The sequence below is a fragment of the Vombatus ursinus genome, unplaced genomic scaffold (assembly GCF_900497805.2).
Source record: "Vombatus ursinus unplaced genomic scaffold, bare-nosed wombat genome assembly UNPS02014778.1, whole genome shotgun sequence".
Classification (NCBI taxonomy): Eukaryota; Metazoa; Chordata; class Mammalia; order Diprotodontia; family Vombatidae; genus Vombatus; species Vombatus ursinus.
This window is the reverse complement of record NW_020954556.1, coordinates 39,507,579-39,533,125: the sequence shown is the minus strand read 5'-3', so window position 1 is coordinate 39,533,125 and position 25,547 is coordinate 39,507,579. Positions and strand designations below refer to the sequence as shown.

The 25,547-nt window shown below is 37.7% G+C and overlaps 1 pseudogene; it reads left to right on the top strand.

Annotated features, from left to right (window-relative positions):
• The first annotated feature begins 23,550 nt into the window (after positions 1-23,550).
• On the top strand, positions 23,551-24,009 carry LOC114045237 (annotated as a pseudogene).
• The last annotated feature ends 1,538 nt before the right edge of the window (positions 24,010-25,547 follow it).

Sequence of the window (25,547 nt, the reverse complement as noted above, 5' to 3'; positions counted from 1 at the left end):
GTCTTTTAATTTGGGGGGGGGGTTAGGCAATGGAGTTAAGTGACTTACCCAGGGTCACACAGCTAGTAAGTGTTATGTGTCTGAGGTCGGATTTGAGCTCAGATCCTCCTGAATCCAGGGCCAGTGGTCTATCCACTATTCCACCTAGCTGTCCCTAGAAGCCTGTCTTTTAAAATGGCATCTGGATACATTTAGCTCATAGCCTCTAGAAGAGTATTTTATCAGCTATTTAAAACCAGAGTTAGAATCGCTTTTGACAAAATAAATGAAAGGGCTCCTAAAGGAAATCAATTCGGTTCTTCATATGCTAAATTATGTTATTAGAAACACAGAATAAAAGAATGTTAGATATTATCTATTCTAGTACACTCTTTTCAAAGATTTAAAAAAAAGGCATGGGCATTGGCAACCTGAGGTATAGAGATATCAAGTTGGGAGTATCACACAGCTTTCGATGGCAATTCTGAAGCTGTGACCCTTACTCTCAGAGAAGTGGTCCTTATATATACTTCACTTCTTCCCAGTTGTTATTCTGATTATCTTCAATATCTCATAAAGGTCAGCCATATATCTCTTTCCCTGTATTACTGAAGCAATTTTGTCCATAATATCTGAGAACTTAGGCATCTCGGTTGAATTCTCTAAGAGGCATTACATGAGAAGAAAAAACTGTTTAAAACCTTAGCTCCAATGATCCTAATACTGGGAAAGGACATCAAAGACAGACAGAAAGATCCAATATATGCCAAAAAATTCTTAGTAGTCCTTTTTTGTCATAACAAAAAACTAAGCAAAGTAGGTATTCATCAATTCCTGGGTTCAATATTGTTGTGTAGTAAGAAATTTTTAAAAAGTGAGTTCAGAAAAGTATAGAAAGACATGCATGAGTTGATGAAGAATAATATAGATGGGTCCAGAAGAACAATTTACATAGTAACTATAATAATACAAATGAAAATACTGTTAAAACTTAGCTCTACTCATAGTAAATGTTGCAGCCAATCTTGGCTCCAGAGAACAGATAAAGAGACACACCTACCTCCTTTCAGGAGAGAGGTAAAGGGCTATACAGACACTGCGTACAGTGGCATGGGTGTCATCGCATTGATAGTTTTTGCTTAAATGTTTTGTTTTTCTCTGACAAAAGGTAAAGATCAATGTAGGGTGAGAAGGCTTGTTTTCATAAATAATTGTTAATAATAAAATAAAAAGTTCTCAATATAATATTTTAAAAATATATTTAATAGCTAAAGTTCTACTGAAATGTGTTATGAAAGGATTGTGTGGAACTGGATACATATACATATTATATACATATGATTAGTTGAGGGACTCTATCTTTCTGGAATTGAAGGCAAGAAATAAATTATCTCTACACAGGCTCCTTCCAACTCTTGGATATTATGATGTTGAGTCTTGGTCCAAGGTTATAGATAGCAAAGTAATTGTGTATAAATATTATAACATTGAGTACATGGTGAGAAGACCAAGTAATATTTAACAATTACAGCTAAAGACCAGATCCATTGGATTACGAAAATGATACTGATAAAATCCTCTAATAACTATAAAATGTTTATTTTTCTTCTTTATCTTTTTAATTACTTAAATTCTCTGAATCTATTTTTCTTTTAGAACTCACTTCCCAGAGCCTATATCATACTTCAAGTAAGATAATCAACACTTGAGGTTGGAGGGGAAAAGAGTCAGCTAGTGACTACATTGAAATGTGTGTAACATTTCAAAAGTCTATAAACAATACGAATTCGTGATTGCCCAAAGTGAGCCTGGGATTATAACACCTGCAAATGTGTTCTAGAACAACGGTGAATCCCAAAGCAATGAATGAGTATTCTGTGCACAATTCCATTCTTGGCTGGGCTAAGTTTGGTTAGGAATAATTCATCATACACTTATACCTGCAGTTCTCATTTTTTTTTAATCTCATGACCCTTTTATTCTCTTAAAATTATTGAGTACTGCTTTATATTATCAAAAATTATTGAGGATCTCAAAAGTGCTTTATTGTATGAAGCATATCTATCAGTATTTACCATATTAGAAATTAAAATGTCAGTATATTTATTTTGACCTTGCAGACACTCTGATGGAATCTCAGGGACTCACAGGAGTACCTGGATCACTTTTTGAGAACTTCTACATTATGGTAACAAGAAGAGGGATTAGAACAGGGCAATTTTTCCAAATTATGTTGCAAAAGCAACCACGAAGAATGAATGGCTTCTTACAGTAGTTGGCATCTTGACCTGAGCTTTGAAGGAATGTAGGAATTTCAAGAGTCACAGATGAGGAGGGAATAGATCCTAGGCACAGGAAACAGAGTATACAAAGGTATGGAGGTGAGAGATAAAATGTCAAGTACATGGAATAGAAAACAGACCAGATAGGCTAAAATAGAGTTCATGAATAAAAGTAATGTGAAATAAGTAAAGAAGGGTATTACCTAATACATATATGTGTATATACATATGCATGTACATATATATACACATATATACATATGGACACACACATTTTACATATATACACACACAAATATACACAGATGTGGATATGTATGTGAAGCTTTCCAACAATTCATCTAATAAGGAATGGATCAATAATGGATAACAAGCCCTAGTAATGGTTAATTTAAGATTAAAAAAAACCTTCAGTCATTCCTGAGTTATAAACAATAAATGTTAATAAATCTAGCGTGATTCCTGATAGGCATATACAATTTGGATAGCAGTTGTTTACAGACAACAGCTGCATTTTCCCCACACACAAAGAAGGATATTTTAGGTAAAAGCAGTGACTTGATTGAACTCTCACTGAAACCTCTCCAAATACATGTAAAAAATGGCTCTAAACAAATTCTAAAGCAACAGAACCCACAAAAAGACAGAGTGAAACAAATTTCCAGCCCAAGACAACCTGTATGGTTGATTAGAAAGGTCTATCTTGCCAGACTGGGAGAGGAATGCAGTTCAGCATTGGCATACAGGCAAAACAGGCCTCAGTGAACCTGGAGCAGCCCTCAGAGGACTAAACCACAGTCAGCTGTGGTGGTTTTTAGACTTCTCAACCTACAAACACCAAAAAAACAACTTAGAAGGTCAGTAGGAAAAGTCTGTGACTGCTGTGAGAGAGAAGCTTGGTCCCAGCCCCAGTCCTAGCACAGCCCTGGGGTGGTGGTTGCTTCCTGAGCTTGGGCCAAAGACAGAAGGGAGAGGGAGTGGCTGATTAGAGGGTATTGCAGGGATCTCTTTGCTGGTGCTGAGGCAGGTTTCTCTTGCTTTGTCCATGCTTGGATCTGGGTCACAATTCTGGTTGGTGGTCCTAGGGTGAGGAGGACCGCTGGCATGGTGGAGCTTGTAGTAGTGGTGGAGAAGAAATCCTCCTCACAGTTCCAAGGCAGAAAAGAGTGCTTGTGATCACTTTTAGACCACAGCATAGGCCAGGAAAGGAGTAAACACCTCACCCTAGATCATACCACCTTAGAAGAACTGAAAACTTACAGGTCCCTAGAAGTATCTCTGAAAAAAGCTGCACAAAACCCCTGAAGCTTGAGACAGTACATTCTCCACACTGGAAGCAGACCTCTACCTTAACAAAGAGTTTATAACTCAAGTAATTGGCTGGAATCATGAGCAAAATATGCAAAAAAGTGAGACCAAAGAATCTTTCTTTGGTGACAAAAAAGATCAAAACCTCCAAACAGAAGAAGACAATAAAGTCAAAGCTCCTACATCCAAAGCCTCCAAGAAAAATATGAATTGGTCCCAGGCCATGGAAGAGCTCAAAAAGGATTTTGAGAAGCAAGTAAGAGAAGTAGAGGAAAAACTAGGAAGAGAAATGGGTGATACAAGAAAATCATGAAAAACAAGTCAACAGCTTGCTAAAGGAGATCCCAAAAAATACTGAAGAAAATAACACCTTAAAAAATAGCCTAACCCAAATGGCAAAAGAGGTCAAAAAAGCCAATGAGGAGAAGAATGCCTGAAAAAGCAGAACTCACCGAATGGCAGGGCAGCTAGGTGGTACAGTGGATAGCGCACTGGCCCTGGATTCAGGAAGACCTGAGTTCAAATTCGACCTCAGACACATAACATTTACTACCTGTGTGACCCTGGGCAAGTCACTTAACCCCATTACCTAGCTTAAAAAAATACTTTCTTAAAAATTAGAATGGAGCAGTTGGAAGCTAGTGACTTTATGAGAAATCAAGGCACTGTAAAACAAAACCAAAAGAATGAAAAAATAGAAAACTATGTGAAATATCTCATTGGAAAAACAACTGACCTGGAAAATAGATCCAGGAGAGAAAATTTTAAAATTATTGGACTATCTGAAAGCCATGATCAAAAAAAGAGTCTAGACATCATCTTTCAAGAGATTATGAAGGAAAACAGCCCTTATATTTTAGAACCAGAGGGCAAAATAATCCATCGATCACCTCCTGAAAGAGATCCCCAAAGGAAAACTCCTAGGAATATTGTAGCTAAATTTCAGAGTTCCCAGGTCAAGGAGAAAATATTACAAGCAGCCAGAAAGAAACAGTTCAAGTATTGTGGAAACACAATCAGGATAACACAAGATTTAGCAGCTTCTACATTAAGGGATCTGAGGGCTTGGAATATAATATTCTGGAGGTCAAAGGAGATAGGATTACAGCCAAGAATCACCTACCCAGCAAAACTGAGTATAATCCTTCTGGGGGAAAAATGGAAATTCAATGAAATGGAGGACTTTCAAGCATTCTTGATGAAATTCTCGATTTGACTTTCAAATACAAGACTCAAGAGAATCATGAAAAGGTAAACAGGAAAGAGAAATCATAAGGGACTTATTAAGGTTAAATTCTTTACATTCCTACATGGAAAGATGATATTTGTAACTCATGAGACTTTTGTCAGTATTAGGGTAGTTGGAGGGAAAAAAATTGTATGTATATATATCTAGATAGATAAATAGAGGGCACACGGTGAGTTGAAAATGAAGGAGTGAGATCTGGAGAATAAAATTAAGGGATGAGAGAGGATTATACTGGGGGATGGAGAAAATGAGAGGTAAAATGGGGTAAATTATCTCACATAAAACAGACAAGAAAAGGCTTTTACAGTGGAGGAAAAAACGGGAGGAAGGTGAAAGGGAATGAGTGAATCTTATTCTCATCAGATTTGGCTTAAGGAGGAAATAACATACACACTCAATTGGGTATGGAAATCTATCTTACCCTACAGGAAAATAGGAGGGAAGGAGACAAAAGAGCAGGGGATGATAAAGGGGAGGGCAAATTGGGGGTAATCAGAAGCAAACTCTTCTAAGGAGGGACAGGGTCAAAAGAGAGAATAGAATAAATGGTGGGTGGGATAAGATTAAGGGAAACATACTTAGCTTTTCACAACATGACTACTATGGAAGTGTTTTTCATGACTACACATGTATAACCTGTATCAAGTTGCTTTCCTTCTCAATGAGGGTGGGTGGGGAGGGAGGGAGAAAATTTGGAACCCAAAGTTTTAAAAACAAATGTTAAAAATTGTTTTCACATACAACTGAAAAATAAGATATACAAGTAGTGGGTTATAGAAATCTATCCTGCCCTACAGGAAAACTGAAGGGGAAGGGGATAAGAGAAGAGGGGCAGAGATAGAAGGGAGGACAGATTAGGGGAAGAGGTATTCAGAATGCACACCATCTTGGGGTGGGGGGAGGGATGAGATGGGGAGAAAATTTAGAACTGAAAATCTTGTGGACACGAATGTTGAAAACTAAAAATAAATAAATTAATAAAATCAGAAACATTAACAAATAAAGAGTTCAGTAACAACAATAACAAAAAAGAAGGATATTCTAGTATCAAAAGGTAGATCAATTAAAGCAGTTGAAAGACAGACAAAACATGTATGGCTATTAATATGTAGACAATGAGGAAGGGTGGGAGAAGCTGTCTCTGGAAGAAAAGCAAGGTAAGATCCCAGACTGTGGAAACTAATAAATTAAAGGCCTTTTAAAAGAGAAAAATTAAAGAATTTAATATTTTAAATAAGGGATTTTTATAGATTGATTTGCTGTGTCATGGAAGGAACTATTGCATTTAATCTTACTCAATCCTGTTTTAGCTTCTGTTTTTTTAGAGAAGGGAATTCAATATAGATAGAACACAGAGAGAAGATTAAGTGACAAGAGAAGAACAAAGAAAAAAATAAGGGAAAGGATTCCATTTTCAGCCAAGGGACTCATCAACTGGATATCAATGGCCATTTACTGATAGCTGTCCATTACTAGATTCCTAAGTACTGTACTTTGCACAATAGAAGACTATCTGGGCAAGACACCTATTTACTTATATTCTGCAATAAATTGGAAAAACACTAAGCTGCTCTACCTCAGAATCTCCACAGAATAAAGGAGGAAAGAATCCAGTGTTAAGGGACTTTTATCTCAAAACTGTGAAGTCACCACTGTAAGTAAAACATGTACATAGAAAGTTCTATTCATTCAAAAACATTTACACGTCTAATACATGATAATATACAGAGGATGAAAGTAGGGGAAAAGAAGGCTTTTAAAGGAAAATATTTGTTGATAAAGAGTGAATTAATATTAAAAATGAGACATATTTTTTAAAGTAACTGAGGCTTATAGGCTCATATAATTAAAGGAACCTTTGTGTTAAAATATTTTAAGGAAACTGAGACCCAAATATTAATCCAAATCACATTGTATTTAGTAGCAGAGCCTAGAATTGATGTCCACCTCTTCTGCTACAGGTGCCTGGAAAGATGCCATCTGCCTTTATAGACGAATTTCTATACCAAAGAAATTAAAAAACCACTAGGAAGCAGCCTAGATCCAAATTAACAAGCTTTTTTGTTGTTGTTGTTGTTGTTGTTTTTTTTTTTTCAGCTAGGCAATGGGGTTAAGTGACTTGCCCCGGGTCACACAGCCAGTAAGTGACAAGCATTGGAGGCTGGATTTGAACTCAGGTCCTCCTGATTTCAGGGCCTGTGCTCTATCCACTGTACCACCTAGCTACTCTGCATTATCCATATTAAACAACAGTAACATTAGGAACCTAAACATACATTCCTATTGAAAACTATTGATCAATTACGTTAATTGAAATCACAAAATCAAAGAAGACTTTGTGGTTGTTCAATTATTCAGTCATTTCTGACTTTTTGTGACACCATGGACCATAGCATGCCAGGCCCTTCAATCCTCCACTATCTCATGAAGTCTGGTCAACTTCATATTTGTTTTAACTTCATCATGATTCCAAGCTGGGTATCCTCCAATTCCTGGGTCCATGTATGTGTTGGCTTCTCCTATTAGATTGTGAGCTCCTTTAGGGTAGCACTTGATTTTTTTGTTTGCTTGTTTTTTTTCCTTTCTGTGTGCCATCAACTCCCCATCACATAGAAGAGTGCTTGGCACAGTGCTTAGACACTTAGAAATGTTTGTTGACTGACAGATATTATCTAGGTAAATCACTGGAACACTGAACTAGGGATTAAGAGATATAAGTTCCAGACTCTGCTTTTAAACACAGTGTAACTGAATTAATATTTGGGCTTCAGTTTCCTTAACTAAGATATCTTACAACACAAAAATCCCTTTGAATCTATGAGTCTATTGAACCTATCTGTGCCTCATTTTCCTTATCTGTAAAATTGAAACAATAGCAATGATAATAAAAATAATAATAATAATATCTCTCCTACCTAGGCAACTAAGTGGCATATTGGAGAGAGAACTGGACCTAAAGAAAGGAAAACCTGTATTTAAGCCTACATGCTTACTAGCTCTGTGACCCTGGGCAAGTCACTTAACTTCTATCTGCCTCAGATTGCTCATCTGTAAAATGATGATAATAGTAACACTTAGCATGCAGGTCCTCATGAGAATAAAGCAAGACAATATTTGTAAAGCAATCTGCAAAGTTTAAAGCACAATATAAATTGTAGGTATTTTATTCCCTACCACATGGAAATGTTATAAGTTTAGCTGCACTTTAGCCATGTGCTTGTGGGAGTCAGAAAGACTTGAGTTCTTGAACCTAATGGACAGTAAATGATCAAACCTCAAAGCTCAGAACTCCAGCCTTTGGTAAACTGATACATTACTGAAAATTAGTAAGGCATACAAGCAAGATGGTGAATAGAGTAGCCATCGTAAGAATGGGATAAAGCAACCAGAGGAAGTAGAAATGATAGTAAAAGAGAGTTGTGCTGAGCCATGTAGTACAGACTGAGGTCTAAGTCTTAAGGCCAGTCAAGGAGATGAGTCTAGTGTTAGGCTGGAGAGAGAATAGCCATACGCTCCTCTCTCACCACAGAGGAAGCTGAATGTCCCTGTGGGTTATTAGCTCACTTTAATCTCCTGTCTTCCTTCTGGGCTAGAGAAGCCTTAGCCTTTGTCTTAAATGAACAGTTTGGTTTCAGAGCTTTTAACAATACATAAAAAAGCAGGCAACATAAACCCAAATTACTGTATTTTATTTACTGCTTAAGTAAATACATGAAAGAAAAATGGGGGAGAGGGTTATATATTCTCTTTTCTGGAGAGGAGTGACATATTACCCAACTGAGTTAGGCTAGGGGCTTAGAGTCATTTGGAAAAAGTGAAGGGCACTGATATTGAACCGTTCAAGCTTGGTAAAGAATCCAATTTGGCAGATCTATAGAAATAAATCATGAGCTGGAAAGAATACTAAGCTGCAACAGGATCAAAGTAGGTCTCCCACACATACCCCCTTCTTTACTTTCTTTTTTCCTTGTGTCATATTTTGCAAAGAAAGTCATCCTCACCTACTCACAGGAAGGAATGGGTTCCAAGTTAATTGAAAAGGGAAAGCCATTCTCTTACAGGATGAGCTGCTACTAAAGCCATGTCCACACTAAAGGAGGGAGAATAAGGTATTTATGCATGCTCAAACAATTCCTTTTACTCAAAAGATGATTCAAAGATCATAATGCCTTGCTTGATTCTGACAAGAGGAAACCAGGAAGACCAGAGTTCAAATCTCACCTCAGTCACCAGCTAGCTATGTGACCCTGGGCAAGTCACAACATCTGTCTGCTTAAATGTCCTCAATTGCAAGGTAAGAACACTAATAGCACCTCCTAGAGTTGTTCTAAGAATAAAATGAGATAATATTTTAAAAGTATTTTAACCTTAAAGCACTATATAATTTCTAGCTATTGTTAGTTATGATTGTTATATATACATTTTCACATAAATGCACCAGCGCTGGAAATAGGCAGTTTTTGAGTAACAAATGATTCCAGGAAGGAGAAAAAATATTGATTCATTCTCTTTTTCTGTCTATATAAGCTCTGAGGGTGGCCTGATCTAAATAAATGAAAACACACACATGCATACACAGGCACATACAAAGAGAAAAAGAGAGAGAGAGAGAGAACTTAGCACATTGTGAATATGTCTAGGATAGGTGATATGATTTAAATCAATCTGGTAAGTCAATAATCATTTATTAAAATCCTACTAGGCAAAAGTGAAATGGCCTTATAGATAGAGATCTTGCCTCAGAGACAGAAAGCCCTGGTTCAAGTTCTGCTTTGACAAGACCTAACGTATTGGATGTGGGACCCTAGGCAAGTCACTTAAATTTGCAGTGCTCTAAGCAACTCTCAAATACAATAAAATGCAGAGATACTGCCCAGCTGAATTGTCAGAAGGAATTTCCTCCCTAAGAGTTCACTATCACAGCTCCATTCCCAATGGCTACAGTCTGTAAGACAGCTTATTAAATACCAGTAATGCAAAAACAAAAATTCTCTGACTTTAAGGAACTTTCTGCAGATAACATTTTAAGAAAGGCATAATATTAACGATGGTGACCCTTCCTGTGTCAGTTCTACAATTTCAATGATTTTAAAAAAATCATACATAATTCTATTAATCATATCAGGAAGTATATCATGTCTTATTTTTTTTCATAGACTATATAAAAACTATAGATTGATAATAGAACAGTCCAGATTTTATCAACTTATTTTCAAGGCTAATGGAGAATTCATATTCCCAAATACAAAGAAGCCACCTTGACATGGTCCTGAGATCCCTAACACAATTGTGTAGTTTCTGGATTCAGATTGCTTGAGCAAATGAGTTCATTGTCAACAGTTGATTGCTTTTTAAAGCAGTGGATAATCAGTTGGGTAAATTACCATTTATTGTTGTTAGTTCTTATGTACAAGGGGACCACAAGCCCAACAGCAACTAGCCCAGGGAATTATGCTTCCTGCTTAACTGCTTTGACAATGAGACTCTCTGATGCCGTGTTACAGGCTGGAGCTGTGGACCTTGAAGAAAGCAAATGAATATCGACTTGTGGTGATGGAGATGACAAGTCTCAAGAGAATCCCTGATGTTAACAGAAGAAAGAAACTGAGAAGTAATGACACCCCAAGCATGTTGTGAATAAAAAGGAGACTCAAAGCTGTCAAGAGAGAATAGGAACTGTTGTTAAATGAGCGATGCACTCTGTCAGGCCAAAAGGAAGGAAATAAACCGAGAGAGAGAGACAGAGACAGAGACAGAGACAGAGACAGAGACAGAGACAGACAGAAACTCTTAGAGGTTAGGAATATGTGCTTCCCTCCAGACACATGGCCTGTACTTGCAGCGAAATCTCTCCTAGCAAGCAAAGACTCAAGAAGGACAAACAAAATTAAGCCACAGGCAACATTCTTATCAGAATCATGTTCTTTTCAGAATATTCAGACAACAAATGGCTGCATCCTCTGATGAATTAAGTTAGAATGGCTCCTTTTTTTCTCAAAAACCAAACTAGGAGAGACAGTAAATGTTTCCATGTTGCCCTGAATGACTTTCTTCTTGGCATTTCAGAAGCAACTGTTAGTTTCTGAATGAAATTGATTTTGCAAGTCACTGAAGAAGAAGACAGCCTGTAATGGTATTTGTAAACTCTGCTGTCAGTATTGTGGATAATGGATGACAGAGATGAGCCAGCCAAATTGTCCAGGAGCTCAGTCTGATTGGGAGAAGTATCAAAAGGATTGACTGTGAATCAGAACTTTCTATTAGCTCCATTTAATGGGCCAAGAATCTTATCAGTGTATACATGCCTGTAGGTTCAACTATTTTCTTGTTGGTCAGCAACACAGAATAATATTTGGGATTGAAAATGATTAGTAGAATACATCTTTAACCAAAGTTCAACCAATGGGAAATGTTTGTCTATAGTCTTTCTGGACTCCTACTGTCTCAACTACTACCAGCATTACTATCACATCCTAAACAAAAATAAGTCAGTTCTCATTTTTGAGGTACTGGCAAACCCTCACAGACTTTACACCTGAAGAATCATCTTAAGTTTTGCCACTCCTAAGAGGCTGTCTCTGACTAACAGCTAATAGAGATAACTAGATTGTGCAGTGGATAAGAGTGATGGGCCTGGAGTCAGGAAGTTTAAGTTCAAATCCAGCCTCAGATGCCAGCTGAATAACCCTGGACAAGTTACTTAGCTGCTATCTGCCTCAGTTTCCTCAACTGTAAGAGGGAGATAATAATAGCACCTCCCCCCAAAAGTTATTGTGAGTATCAAATGAGATATTTGTAAAGTGCTTAGTTGTTTCATTCCTTCTGGAGACCATAATGATCACTGTTTTCTCTAAACTATAGCTAAACATAAAGAAAAAAAATAGTACTTATTTTTTCATTGTTTCATTTATGAAGTTCCTTGGAGGCAGGCATTTGGCCATGATGTTTTTTACAATGCTTCATAGTACCTAGCATAATGCTGATGATAAAAGCATAATATGCTTCCTCCTGTCTCTGTACCTTTCACCTAGCCATCTCTCATGCCTGAGTAGGGAATAAGTAGAGAAGTGAGCCTCACACAAGTGGTTAAAATGCACAAATAGAAAGGAAGTAGTCCTTTTATGTGGCTTGAAGAGAGGTGTAATAGGTATCTCTAGCCTCTTCCCCCACCTACAACTCTTCTCCAGGAGAAGTTTTCATTCCTGCCTGGAGGGGGAACAAAAGGTTGGGGCTGGAGGTCCCACTCTATTCTCTTTAAAGAGAGGGGATACCAGGCTAGAAATATAATCTATCTGATCTCTTAAATGTTGTTCATCAAGGGATATGATTAGATTCCATCTAAATTCTAATTACTTGTAATTTCTAAAAGACCCAAAATTCTATATCTAAGACTTGACCCCTTTCCCACCAAAAACCTCTTCCACAATGAGTACACATAGAGAATAGCAAAGAAATTGGGTAATCTAAATCATAGCAAAACAGAAATGAGTGAAGGTATAAACAGAACATATACCAGACAACACAGAATGAAGGAGGTCTCCCATTTGAAGTAAGGTGAGTCATCTCAATCAATAGAGAGGTTCCTGAATCTCACCCAACGGGGAAATTCCCAAAAGTCTCTAAAGTAGCAAGCTGGATATATGGACATGATGGAGAATTCCAGCTCTTTTCACATCTTCCCAGAGTATTTTCCTTCAGGAACCTGAAGTAAGGTTGACCTCTTCCATCTTACCTCTCAAAGCTAGAAGCTGTCTTGACCTTGAAGACTAGAAGCTTGAGGATTCCCAAAGGAGGACACCTGCTTAAAGAGTCCTGAAGAATACTGGCCCTGAAGAGTCACAAATGGGGATTCAAAGGGAATTTTGGCTTGGAGAGTCTCAAAACGGAATCACTGAAAACTGAAATCTTCTATCTCTTGCCAATTCTCTACTACCCCTCATAGACAGCAGGCCTTCATCTCCACCAATAAGGAGAGAGTCCCATACCAATGGACTTTGAAAGAGGAGTTATACTTGGAATGCACTCCCCTTTTACCTTCACTTCACACAGTCCTTCTCTTCCTTTAACATGCAGCACAGGTGCCATTATCTACAGAGGACCTTTCCTGACCTCTCACTTGTTATGTCTATCCCTACCAAACTTTGTTGTTATTGTTCAGTTGTTTCAGTCACATCTGACTCTTCATGACCCAATTTAGGGTTTTCTTGGCAAAGATGCTGGAGTGGTTTGCCATTTCCTTCTTCAGTTCATTTTACAGATGAGGAAACTGAAGTAAACAAGGTTAAGTGACTTGCCCAGGGTCACATAGCTACTAAGTGTCTGTGGTTCAATTTGAACTCAGGTCTTCCTGACTCCAAGTCTGATGCTGTATCCACTTCATCACCTGGCTTCACTCCTAGCAAAATATCTTGTATTTACTTTATTTGCTCATGAGTGTGTTTGTGTGTGTCTGCATTCTCTCTATATATCTGTATCTATTATTATATGTATAACATAATATAATATAATATAACATTATATTATATATTATATTAGTAGGAATAATTTCATTGTCCTTGTGCCCATAGCACCTGCTATGTAGTAGGCACTTATTTTTTTTATTAATAGTTTGACCTATCACTTTTCTTATATAGATGCTGAGTCAGTCAACAGTAATGTGTTAAGTACCAGCCATAAAAAGTAATTTGGAGAGGGCCTCCCCAGTACCAGATTTCTGACAGTAGTTGGACCACAGGATGGTGGAGGATCCCAAGATGAAATGTAGCCCATATGGGTAAGAAACACATTCTCTTCCTCACCCTGAGCATATCCTGCTATCTGTGGGCATGCTAGAGCAAAGATCAAGTCTCCTCTACCTTTAGAGATCTCTCTGGGTGTCATTTTTCTTATAGTTATCTGGGATGCAGTGGAGAGCTAAGAAGAAAGAAATACAAGTCCTCAAAAGTATCACTGGTTTAGTGATGGAAAGGACTTCAGAGGTAATCTAATTCAGCCTTCTTTTTTTACAGATTAGGAAACCAGGTCCAGAGAGACTAAGTGATTTGCCTAAGGTCACTCAAATCCTCTAACTTCAAATAAAATGTTCTTTCTGTTGAACTTACTCCTTTTCTGGCATTGATGCTATCATCATTAGCTAAAATAGATATTGCAAAGTTCTAGGATAAAAAATTTAGTTAGAAAGAAGAGCTTATATGATCTCAGTTTATGTGAAGAGAGCCTTGTCATCCAGGAATAACCATCACTGACTCAGAGAATTAAGTATCTTGCTTAGGTTCACACAGGCAGAACATGCATTTTACTCATAGGAGAAGATCTCAGTCTCTTTATTTTCATTCTACACACAATTTTAACAAGTTTTATCATTTCTTATTCAGAGCAGATGAGAATCAGAAGTACAGAATTGCTGATGAAAGAATCAGAACAAATGCTGATAACCTTGATAATAAGAGAGGAGACATGCATTCTACAAGAGACAGTCAAAAGAGCTCAAATGCACAACAGGCTGGTATTTCTTTCTTTAGGGATCAGAGCTACAATAGAACATGAGGCCTGTATTGCAGTGCTTCAAAATCAGACATTCACAGCCTTGAGTCAAAAAGTAAGAAAGACATTCATGGAATTTGAAATCAGAAGACGTAGGTTGGAATACTATTGTGTAAGTGTTCATGGTCATTTCCTGGGTCTCAGTTTCCTCATCCATTAAAAGGGGTAGACTAGATTAGTGGTGTCAAACTCAAATAGAAACGTATCCCTAAGGGCCACTGCTGACTTAAAAAAATCACAAATTAGGGGAGCAGCCAACAATATACATTTTCATAGATTATTAACCTCTGAAAGGCCAGAAAATATTGCCCCAGGAAAAACCCTGGAACAGCTGAACCAGAAGAAAGACAGGGTGCAGCGATCCTGTAGCCCAGGTAGCTTGAGGGATTAATGCGGAAGGACCCTCTTGCCCTGGGGGAAGGGGAGCAGTACAGAACGAGAGGCATCCCAGCAAGTTGGCAGAAAGTCCCACCTCAGCATACCAGGAGGAGATGCAGAAACCCAGGTGGTGGAGCAGGCAAACAGCAACACCTGAACCCCTGAGTGCCTCAGTGAGGTCTAGGGAACCGGAGGAAACCAGCATGGAAAACCACAAGGTATGGTTCTACAGCACTGAGTCTCCCAGTGCCTCAGCAAAAATAAGGAAACAGCACTACAAAAGCCCCAGGCAGATAAACACCCTGCAACATCCATCTGAAAGGAACTGAAGAAAGCTAAAGGAAAGGAAAAGCAGGCAACCTAGAGTTGCTCTAGAGTTCCAGCCTTGCTGATTCCAGCCCAACACCAGCTAAGCTGCCAGAACCCTACAGCCTGAAACTGCCAACATTGGAGGCCCCAGTACAAAAAGCCAGTGACCAGGCCCTAGACTCCCAATACAAAAAGCTTGGGTCAGTGCCCTCTGCTCCCTAGCAGGAGAGCTCAATCTCTTTAAAGGCCAGGAAATAAGCAAACACCATGAAGAAAAAGAAACATACCATAGATTCTTATTATGGGAACAGTGAAGATCAAGGCAGAAATTATGAAGAGGACAACATTGTCAACAAACCTACATCTGGAACCTCAAAAGGGAATATGAACTGGTCTGAAGCCCAAAAAGCCTCCTTAGAAGAGCTCAAGAAGGATTTTAAAAGTCAAATGAGAGAGGTAGAAGAAAAAATGGGATAAGAGATAAGAGGTATGCCAAGAGAGAGTCACTAACTTGGAAAAGGAAGGACAAAAATTAACTGTAGAACAAGTCCTTAAAAAATAAAATTGGCCAACTGGAAAAAAAGTACACTGAAGAAAACAAGTCCCTAAAAAATACAATTGGCCAAATGTGGGAGGAGGTACAAAAACTAATAGAAGAAAACAATTTGTTAAAAATTAGAATCAGACACATAGATGCTAATGACTCTATGAGAGAACAAGAATCGTCAAACAGAAACAAAAGAATGAAAAAATAGATGAAAATGTAAAATACCTCATTGGTAAAACAACTGACCTGAAAAATCAATCCAGGAGAGACAATTTAAAAATTATCGATCTATCTGATAATCATGATGAAAAAAAGAGCCTGGACTGTATCTTTCAGGAAATCATCAGAGAAAACTGCCCTGAGGTCCTAGAACCAGAGGGCAAAATAGCCATAGAAAGAATCCACCGATCATCTCCTGAAAGAAATCCCAAATTAAAAACGCCAAGAAATATAGTAGCCGAATTCCAAAATTACCAGGGCAAAGAGAAAACACTGCAAGCAACCAGAAAGAAACAATTTAAATATCATGGAATGACAGTCAGGATTACACAAGACCTTACAGCTTCTACATTAAAAGATTGTAGGGTATGGAATATGATATTCTATAAGGCAAAGGAGCTTGGATTACAACCAAGAATCAACTACCCAGCAAAAATGAGCATGATCTTTCAGGGGAGGAGATGGATATTCAATGAAAAAGAGGACTTCCAAACCTTCCTGATAAAAAAGACCAGAGCTCAACAGAAAATTTGATCTTCAAATACAAGACTCAAGAGAGACATAAAAAGGTAAATGAGACAGAAAGAAACAATGTTATTAATAAGGCAAACTGTTTACATCACTACAAGGGAAAATGACACTTGTAACTCTTGAAAACTGTATTGTTATTATACCATGTTAAAGGGGTATGCATAAAGGGGGTGGGTATAAGTTGACTTTGATGTAATGATAAAAAAAATCTAATCAAGTGGGTTAAATGGATCCAAGTAAATGGATTAATCTGATCTAACTAAGAAAATGTACTGAGAGAAAAGGAAAGGAGGAGGCAGACAAGGGTAAATTACATTACAGGAAAAGGCACAAAAACCTATTAGAGCAGAGGGAAAGAAGGGAGGGGGGATGAGCATTGTTTGAACATTACTCTCACCAGATTTAGTTCAAAGAGGGAATAACATAATTAGTTAGGTATAGAAATCTAACTTGCCCTACAGGCGTGGGAGGATAAAGGGGAAAGAAAAGGGAGGGGGAATAGAAAGAGGGAAGAAGTAGTAAGGGTAAAAGGGAAGAAAAGGAAGGGTGCTAATAGAAGAGAGGCAGGACTGAGGGAGGCTGCAGTCAAAAGCAAAACACTAGTGAGGAGGGAAAAGGAGAAAGGAGAAAGAAAAGCATAAACAGAGAGGAAAAAGGAAGGAGACAAAGACACAGATAGTAATCATAACTGTGAATGTGAATGGAATGAACTCTCCCATAAATCAGAAGCAGATAGCAGAATGGATTAAAAACCATAATCCTACAATATGTTGTTTATAGGAAACACATCTGAAAAAGAGTGACACACACAGGGTAAAGGTAAAAGGCTGGAGCAGACTATGTTATGCTTCAGCCGAAGTGAAAAAAAGCAGGGGTAGCAATCCTGATCTCAGACAAAGCAAAAGTAAAAATAGATCTTATCAAAAGAGATAAGGAAGGAAACTACATCCTGCTAAAAGGCAGCATAGACAATGAACTAATATCATTACTAAACATATATGCACCAAATGGTATAGCATCCAAATTCTTAGAGGAGAAGTTCAGTTTAAAATCTCATTATTAAATGGCAATTAAAGGGGCATGAGAGTTAGTTATGTATCATTAGTCAACAATGTGGGATAAATGACATTTTATTGAATTTGATCATTGATTCACAGAAGGCATACTTCATGGAAAGGAGAATTACACTATTATAGCTGAGCCCATCACAAGTCTCTATCTCTTCTTTATCAATTTGAAAGCTTAAACTAGAATGTCAGACAATGCAAACAAGTCTTGAATACCAAGGACTAGATGTTGAGGACAGTGGTTGAGAAAGCTGAGGGTTCTTATTAAGTAGAATTAAACAAGTTCTCGGATTTTTTTTTTTTTTTGGTACAGGGAAACTCCTATCAGGGCAGATGGGCAACTGCTCTTCAATTTATAGCCTTAGAGGTTTGTCTTGAACACTGAAAGATTATGTGACTTTCCTAAGGTTACACAGCCAGCTCACGTCTAAGATGTAATTTTTCCAAGTTTTCCTGACTCATTATTCTGGCTTATTGTCTAATAACATATGCCTCTAATTGTTACTGTTAGTACTATTACTGCTACTGCTACTACTACTATTACTAATTGGATCATAGCATCATAGATTAAGAGATAGAAGTGTTATGAATAAAATTCCAAGAGACAGAGTTTCTAGATATTAATAATCAACTTATTAACTAAGCTAACCAATATTCAATAAATTGATGGTCAGTGGTTTCTCTTAGTAACCAAAGTTGCCAAGGGAGACTCTGAAACAACTTAAATCATGTGTATTCCTTCTGATAGGGAACTCCCCTGACAAGTGAAATTCAACCCTGATTGGTGGATATTTGATGAGGAGGTGGGCTAAGAACCCTCAGCCCCCTCCCAATCATTTCAGCATAGAGGGGGAGAGTCAGCTGAGAATGTGCCCTGGTCATGCAGTATGAACTCCCTTCAGCAATCTGAGCACTCCAATCAGATTCCCTCTGGTTTGGTTTCTCCTTCATGAGCTGGGTCACCTTAAATTCTATGGACAGAAGCTCATTCCCCTGAAGAAAGCTCTCACTGAAACTGGATACAGTTAATTGCATAGACAGAAATCAGGTTGCCAGTTGGGTGGGGCCCAGCCCACATGCCTTGAACAGATGCCTTGAGAAGAGCTGGAATGCTTATGGCATTCTTTGACTGTGGAGGGGCTTCTCTTTAAGTTAGCCTTTTGACATAGAAGGGAATATTGCAAATTATTTTTAATAATCAAATGGTGCAGTATTAAAATTAATTTCTCTCAGAAGGGACCTTAGGGATCAGCTCATCCAACCTGTAATTTTACAGATGAGTAAATGAGACTCAAGAAAGAAAGTTATAATTTTATTAGCATCAGTTAGGAATGTGAATTCACTGGGCTTTGGTATCTGTAGCCATACTTTTTCCTGCTGAGTGGGTGGGGGAAGATCAGGGTTATAATACCCATTTTGCATAAAGAAACTGAGGGAAATAAGAGTAAGTGCCAGACAAAAACTTTATGTTGACACACTACTAGAATGGGTGTTAATCCAAATCTTATTTTTCTGTTTGTTTGTTTCTTTTTTTCCAAGAGACAACAGTCCTATAGAAATTCAAGTGATACCAAATCTGACTTTACATTTGGCTTCCTGCCTGCTTAAAACCAGGCCTGCCACAGGGTTCTATGGAAATAGGATTCATGCATGGATGACTCCTTTTCACCCTGTTCTAGTCTCTCATCTCAAACTGCCATTACACTCCACTTGTCATTATCTGAGTCAGGCATCAATGGCTGCAAGCACCATCTCCCAAATGAAAACTTTCTTTACGCTTAGCTTCCAAAATGAAAGCTCTCCATAATCTGTGCATGCAGACTTGCTCATTGCTTGGCAATAGCATGGCTATACCAAAAATGTCTCCCAAATAAAGGCCAGAAAAGCAACAGCTTAAATGCTGGCAGCTCAGACAACAGTTCCCAAATTCTCCTACTGAAAAACAACCTTGATACAGGAGGAAACTAGTTCTCAGATAGCACATGATGATATTAGGAGTCAGGGCTCAAAGAGTTAGGCATCTTTTTTTCAGGCTTGTATTATGATAGCTAAAATTTGATTTTTTTTATAGGTCTCAGGTAAGGTATAGAAGAACTAGTATGAATCCTCCAAGATTCAAAGAAATATTTTGAGAAGCACTGCTGATCATTGCAATAGCTAGCACTGTTACAGCATTTTAAGATTCTGAATTTGTTTTACATACATTACTTCAGTGAATCCTCACAACAACCCTTTGAGGCAGGAGCTAATACTATCCTCATTTTAAAGATGAGGACAGTAAGGCTGAGAAAGTTTAAGTGACTTCCATGGGGTCAACCAACTTGTAAATGTCTGAGACAGGATTTGAACTCAGGTCACTCTGACTCATTCCCTTTCTCACCAGATTTTGTCTGACTTGGAGAGATCTTGCAGTTTTTTTTCTATTTTTTTTCTTTTTTTCTCCCTAGTATCGCTTTATTCTCACACCAATAATAGTTACTTAAGAATGGACTAAGATAGCTGAAAAAGGTTGAATACATCAGATGAAGGTGTCTATGCCACTGACAAAGTTGCCTTCACAAATCAAGTGCCAATTTTATAAGTGCCAATGTCACTGAAGAGGTAGTGTTCTTTTTCCTCCATTTTTCCTGATTCTTAAGTTGTGCCTTATGGTATCTAGCATGTCTTTCATAATAATTATTGATGACTAAACTGGTTAAACCAAATGGCAGAACCCAGACTGAGAGCCCCCATCATGTCCTTTAATAAGGGCTTCTATCTGTGCACATGATTAATAGATTTGTTTTCCCATTTCAGCTGAGATGGCAGCTTACATTTAATTTACTTTTTTCCTCCCGTTTCCTTCACTTCTTAAAATCTGAATAAGTCATACATGCAGCTTTTTCAAGGCACTGCCAAAGAGTAATTATTAATACCATCATTCTTATGGAAACCCTGTCTCAGTAGGTTACAATAATACTTAAAGCCTAGATTGTATAGGATGCAACCTCTTTGGAAAGGTGGGAGTTCACAAGAAATCTGTCCAGTAGGAGGTTTGATTGGATGGATTGCCCTTTGGCTGAAAATGCTGGGTATTATGCTCTGAATTTTGCAATGGCATGCCATATCTCAAGTGGTAAAGTAGTAAAGATAAATGTGACTGGAAATGACACCTAGTGTAGCTTCAGTTGAATAGGAAGTAATGCCGCTTTGTGCTGGGCAGAATACAGCTAGTGTTTATATAGCACTATAAATTTTGTGAGGAATTGTACCAATGGTATTTTATTTGATCCTCACAAATCCCATCTCTGTCATTTAAAAACTGTGATTTTTTTTTCAAATCACATAATGGAGGGAACATGCATTTATATAGCACCTACTGCGTGCCAAAGATTGTAACAAGCACTTTATAAATATCTTATTTGATCCTCAAAACCACCCTGTTAGGTTGGTGCTATTATTATCTTCCTTTTACACATGAGTAAACTAAGGTTGGGAGAGGTTAAGGACTTGCTCAGGTACATTCAGCTGGTAAGTGTCTAAGACAGGATTCCAACACATTTCTTTCTGACTCAAGTCCAGAACACTCTATAGCAAGCTGTCTCTAAAAAACATAAACACAAAAAGCCAAGGTGTTTTGATATCATTAATATCACTATTACTATAAAAGTAATAAAGGCAGGAATTTTGTTCTTTCTCATCTTCATTTGTAGAATCAAAGGGTATTTTTGAAGTAAAGTTATCCTCCTTATTCAATACTGTATCCATATTTCCTACGGGTATTTTGTAAAACCTTATGAAATGGGTTTTGGAGACACCCATAAGACGATAAAAGGTATTGACAAAGAATTTTCTAACCATAATGTGATAGTTGTCTGAGCCAACGGCTTTTGAATCAGCACTAAATGCAATTAACTACAAGATAAACAAAACCTCAGTCTTAGCTTGAACTTTTGCTTGCTTTGTGTTGTAACAACCCAAAGCTTCAGTGTTTCATAGAGTCAGCTATAAACTCCTTTTGCCATTAAAAGGACAATTAGTCATCATACTTTAACAAATGGGAGCTGAAAGTCTAGGCAGATAGAAATGAAGAACTAAAGCCCCAAAGACACAACACATTTGTGTCTCAGTTTTCATATCTACAAAATGGCAAAAATAGCAATTGTTCTGCCAGTAAACAGCTTCGAGACCTTGGGTTAGTCATATAACCCCTCTTGTCTTCATTTTCCATATCTTTAAAATGAGGTTGTAATAGATGATTGTTAAATCTGTGTCATTAAGCGCTGTCATGTGGATAATAGTTCGCATCAAAGCACTTTGATAATCTTTCAAAGTACTCTACAGTTAATGGATTTATTATCATACTGGGTAACAGTGGTGAGTTGTTTTGGCATTGTTAGCACCATTTTAGTGCAAATATGCGTTCTACCATGTTGTGTCAATTTACCTGAATATATATTAGTTTCCTTCTCCTACTCAATCTTGGGAAAAAAAATAAAAACAATCCCTTCCTTAAACACAAAATCCTTAACTTGCATAGCAGTCTGAACCCAAGCATTTATGAATCAAATATAAAATAAATTATCTTTATTTCCAGTAGCATTGGCATTGATTTGGCAGTACCCACAGTGTATGTATTATGGCCACATATTTCATTTAATTTATTTGCATTTATTTGTGGTGATAGATTTCATTTGTTTGTAAATGATACTCATGGATTGGCATTGATCAACTGCTAGGGAAGCTCTCAGGGCTTCACATTCCAACCCTAGCAAATATTTCTTAGCCTTCCAGTCATTCCCTTGAGCTACAATTTAAAGCCAGAACATTACAAGGCCATACAGTGAGAGAGAGTGTTGTTATTTAGTTGTTTCAGTCATGCCCAACTCCATTTAGGGTTTTCTTGGCAAAGCTACTGGAATGGTTTGCCATTTCCTTCTCTAGCTCATTTTACAGATGAGGAAACTGAGGTAAACAAAGTTAAGTGACTTGCTCAGGGTCTAAGTATCTGAGGCTGGATTTGAATTCAGGAAAAGAAGTCTTCCTGACTCCTGGCACAGCGTTCTATCCACTTTCCCATTTAACTGCCCCTGTGAAAGAGACTTCCTTGTTAAAATGGAGGTTTCTTACTCTGCCTTCTGTTTATAGCTCAGTAAATACCTTTCTACAACATGTGTAGCTTTTGGATGCCCATTGGTTTGGGATTATAAGGCACTAATGATCATTAGAGGACAAAACATATGTTCAGATTTTCCTGGCAATCCATTCCTGAGAAGGTTCTGACTTCTTGCAATTTGGACCAAAGTCATGATTACCTCCTACATCCACTCCAGATTATCCCATCCCTATTCATAGGCCAAAAAACTTTATTCTCTACAAACAACTTTATTAGAACTGAAATGAGGCCCTGTATTTCAGAGGTTTAAACACCCATAGCCACATTCAGGCTTATACATACTGTCACATTAATCTTCCCAATGTGCAACTCTAATAATGTCACTCATCCTTATTAACCTTCAATTGCTGCATATTATTATTGATGCCATTGTCAGAGGAAGGCTATTGGACAGGAACTCTGTATTCCCCCATTGTCTACTAAATAATAAAGTATCTGTCATTGCTCTGTCTCTGTCTTTTTCTCTTATCTCTCTCTCCTTTTTTCTTCTACCTACCCTCCCCTTTTATTGCCTGTCTTCTTTTCTTCCACATATGGTCTCTCCGTTGCTGCCCTCTGTTCTTCTCTTTATTCTGCTTCTTTGTTATCTCTGTGTATGATGATGTCCATAAGTTACTATGACAAACTTTTCCAGGCATTTAAGCCTATAAAAGGGAACACTTTTTTCCCCTGGAGCAGAATCAAGTCTCCTTTTTACTACTGCCATTTCAAAAAATAATACATACATGTGGAAACAGTCTTGAATAGTGCTGAGATATAAATTTATGGGAAGCTGGGTGATACTATTTTCAATGTTGAAACCTACTTTGCATGAAACATTTACTGGGGAAATGTGTTTCTATTGATTTTCATTTGCTTATCATTATATTTTCTTTTTTCTGAATTTTCAAAAAGCTATTCCTTTATTAAGATTATCAAAGAATATAGGAATGTTAGCAATCAGTCATACATGATTAAGGTCAGCAACGTGCCTCCATGGGTCTATGGATGCTTTTTTTTTTTCAACAGTACTAAATAGTTATCTGCAAAGCTGCTAAACTACTGCAAAAAGTTGGACTTTATCTTGGAAATGTTAATCTCTCTCTGATTCTCTGTCTCTGTCTCCCTTTCTGTCTCTCTCTCTCTTTCTCTCTCTCTCACACACACTCACACACACACACACACACTGTCTGAATACAAGGACAATAAAGATCAGTTCATGTAGACTCATCAAACTGTTATTTGATGACATCAATAAACAATATTATCTCAATAGAAACTCCTAATACTGCTGTTCCCTGATGTAAGAAAAAAAAAGTTTTTAAAAAAGATGAGCTTTCAAAAAAAACACAGGAATGGAAGCCAGAAGACAAAACAGATGACAAAGAGGAACTTCCAAAAGGCTGGCACGGATTGGTGTGGTCAAGCATTTAAGCCAAGCTGGTTCTAAAGATGATGAATAATGAAAGGGATCTTGCCTTCTAGTTTTGTAACCCTGGGCAAGTCAGCCTCAGTTTTCTCCTCTCTTCATGTTCCACTTGAGTCTTGTATTCAAAAGTCAAATTTTCTATTCAGCTCTGGTCTTTTCATCAACAATGCTTGAAGAAAGTCCTCTATTTCACTGAATGACCATTTTTTCCCCCTGAAGTATTATACTCAGTTTTTCTGGGTAGGTGATTCTTGGTTGTAATCCTATTTCATTTGCCCTCTGGAATATTATATTCCATGCCTTGTGGTCCCTTAATGTAAAAGCTGCTAAATCTTGTGTTATCCTGATTGTGTTTCCACAATACTTGAATTGTTTCTTTCTGGCTGCTTGTAATATTTTCTCCTTGACCTGGGGACTCTGGAATTTGGCTACAATATTCTTAGGAGTTTTCCTTTGGGGATCTCTTTCAGGAGGAGATTGGTGGATTCTTTAAATTTCTATTTTGCCCTCTTGTTCTAAAATATCAGGGCAGTCTTCCTTGATACTTTCTTGAAAGATGATGTCTAGGCTCTTTTTTTGATCATGGCTTTCAGATAATCCAATAATTTTTAAATTCTCTCTCCTGGATCTATTTTCCAGGTCAGTTGTTTTTCCAATGAGATATTTCACATTATTTTCTAATTTTTCATTCTTTTGGATTTGTTTTACAGTGTCTTGATTTCTCATAAAGTCACTAGCTTCCAATTGCTCTTTTTTAATTTCTAAGGAAGAATTTTCTTCAGTAATCTTTTGGACTTCCTTTTCCATTTGGCCAATTTTGTTTTTTAGGGCAGTCTTCTCCTCATTGGCTTTTTGGACCTCTTTTGCCATTTGGGTTAGGCTATTTTTTAAGGTGTTATTTTCTTCAGTATTTTTGGGGTCTCCTTTAGCAAGCTGTTGACTTGTTTTTCATGATTTTCTTGCATCACTCTCAGTTTTTTCTCAACTTCTCTTACTTGCTTCTCAAAATCCCTTTTGAGCTCTTCCAAGGCCTGGGACTGATTCATATTTTTCTTGGAGGCTTTGGATGTAGGAGCTTTGACTTTGTTGTCTTCTTCTGGTTGTGTGTTTTGATCTTCTTTGTCACCAAAGTAAGATAATATAGTCTGGGTCTTTTTGCGCTGCTTACTCATGATCCCAACCAATTACTTGAGTTTTAACTCTTTGTTAAGGTAAGAGTCTGCTTCAAATATGGAGAATATACTGTCCCAAGCTTTGGGGGTTTGTACAGCTGTTTTCAGAGATACTTCTAGGGACCTGAAAATTTTCAGTTCTTCCAGGGTGCTATGATAAGGGGTGAGGTGTTTCCTCTTCACCGCCACAAGAAGCTCCACCACACCAGCGCTCCTCCTCACCCCAGGAACGCCCCTCAGAATTGTGACCCAGATGCAAGCATGGGCAAAGCAAGAGAATCCTGCCTCATCACTAGCAAAGAGATCCCTGCAATCCCCTTCTGATCAACCACTCTATTCCCCCTCAGTCTGTGGGCTGGAAGCTCAGGAAACAGCCACTGCCCTAGGCCATGCTCAGGCC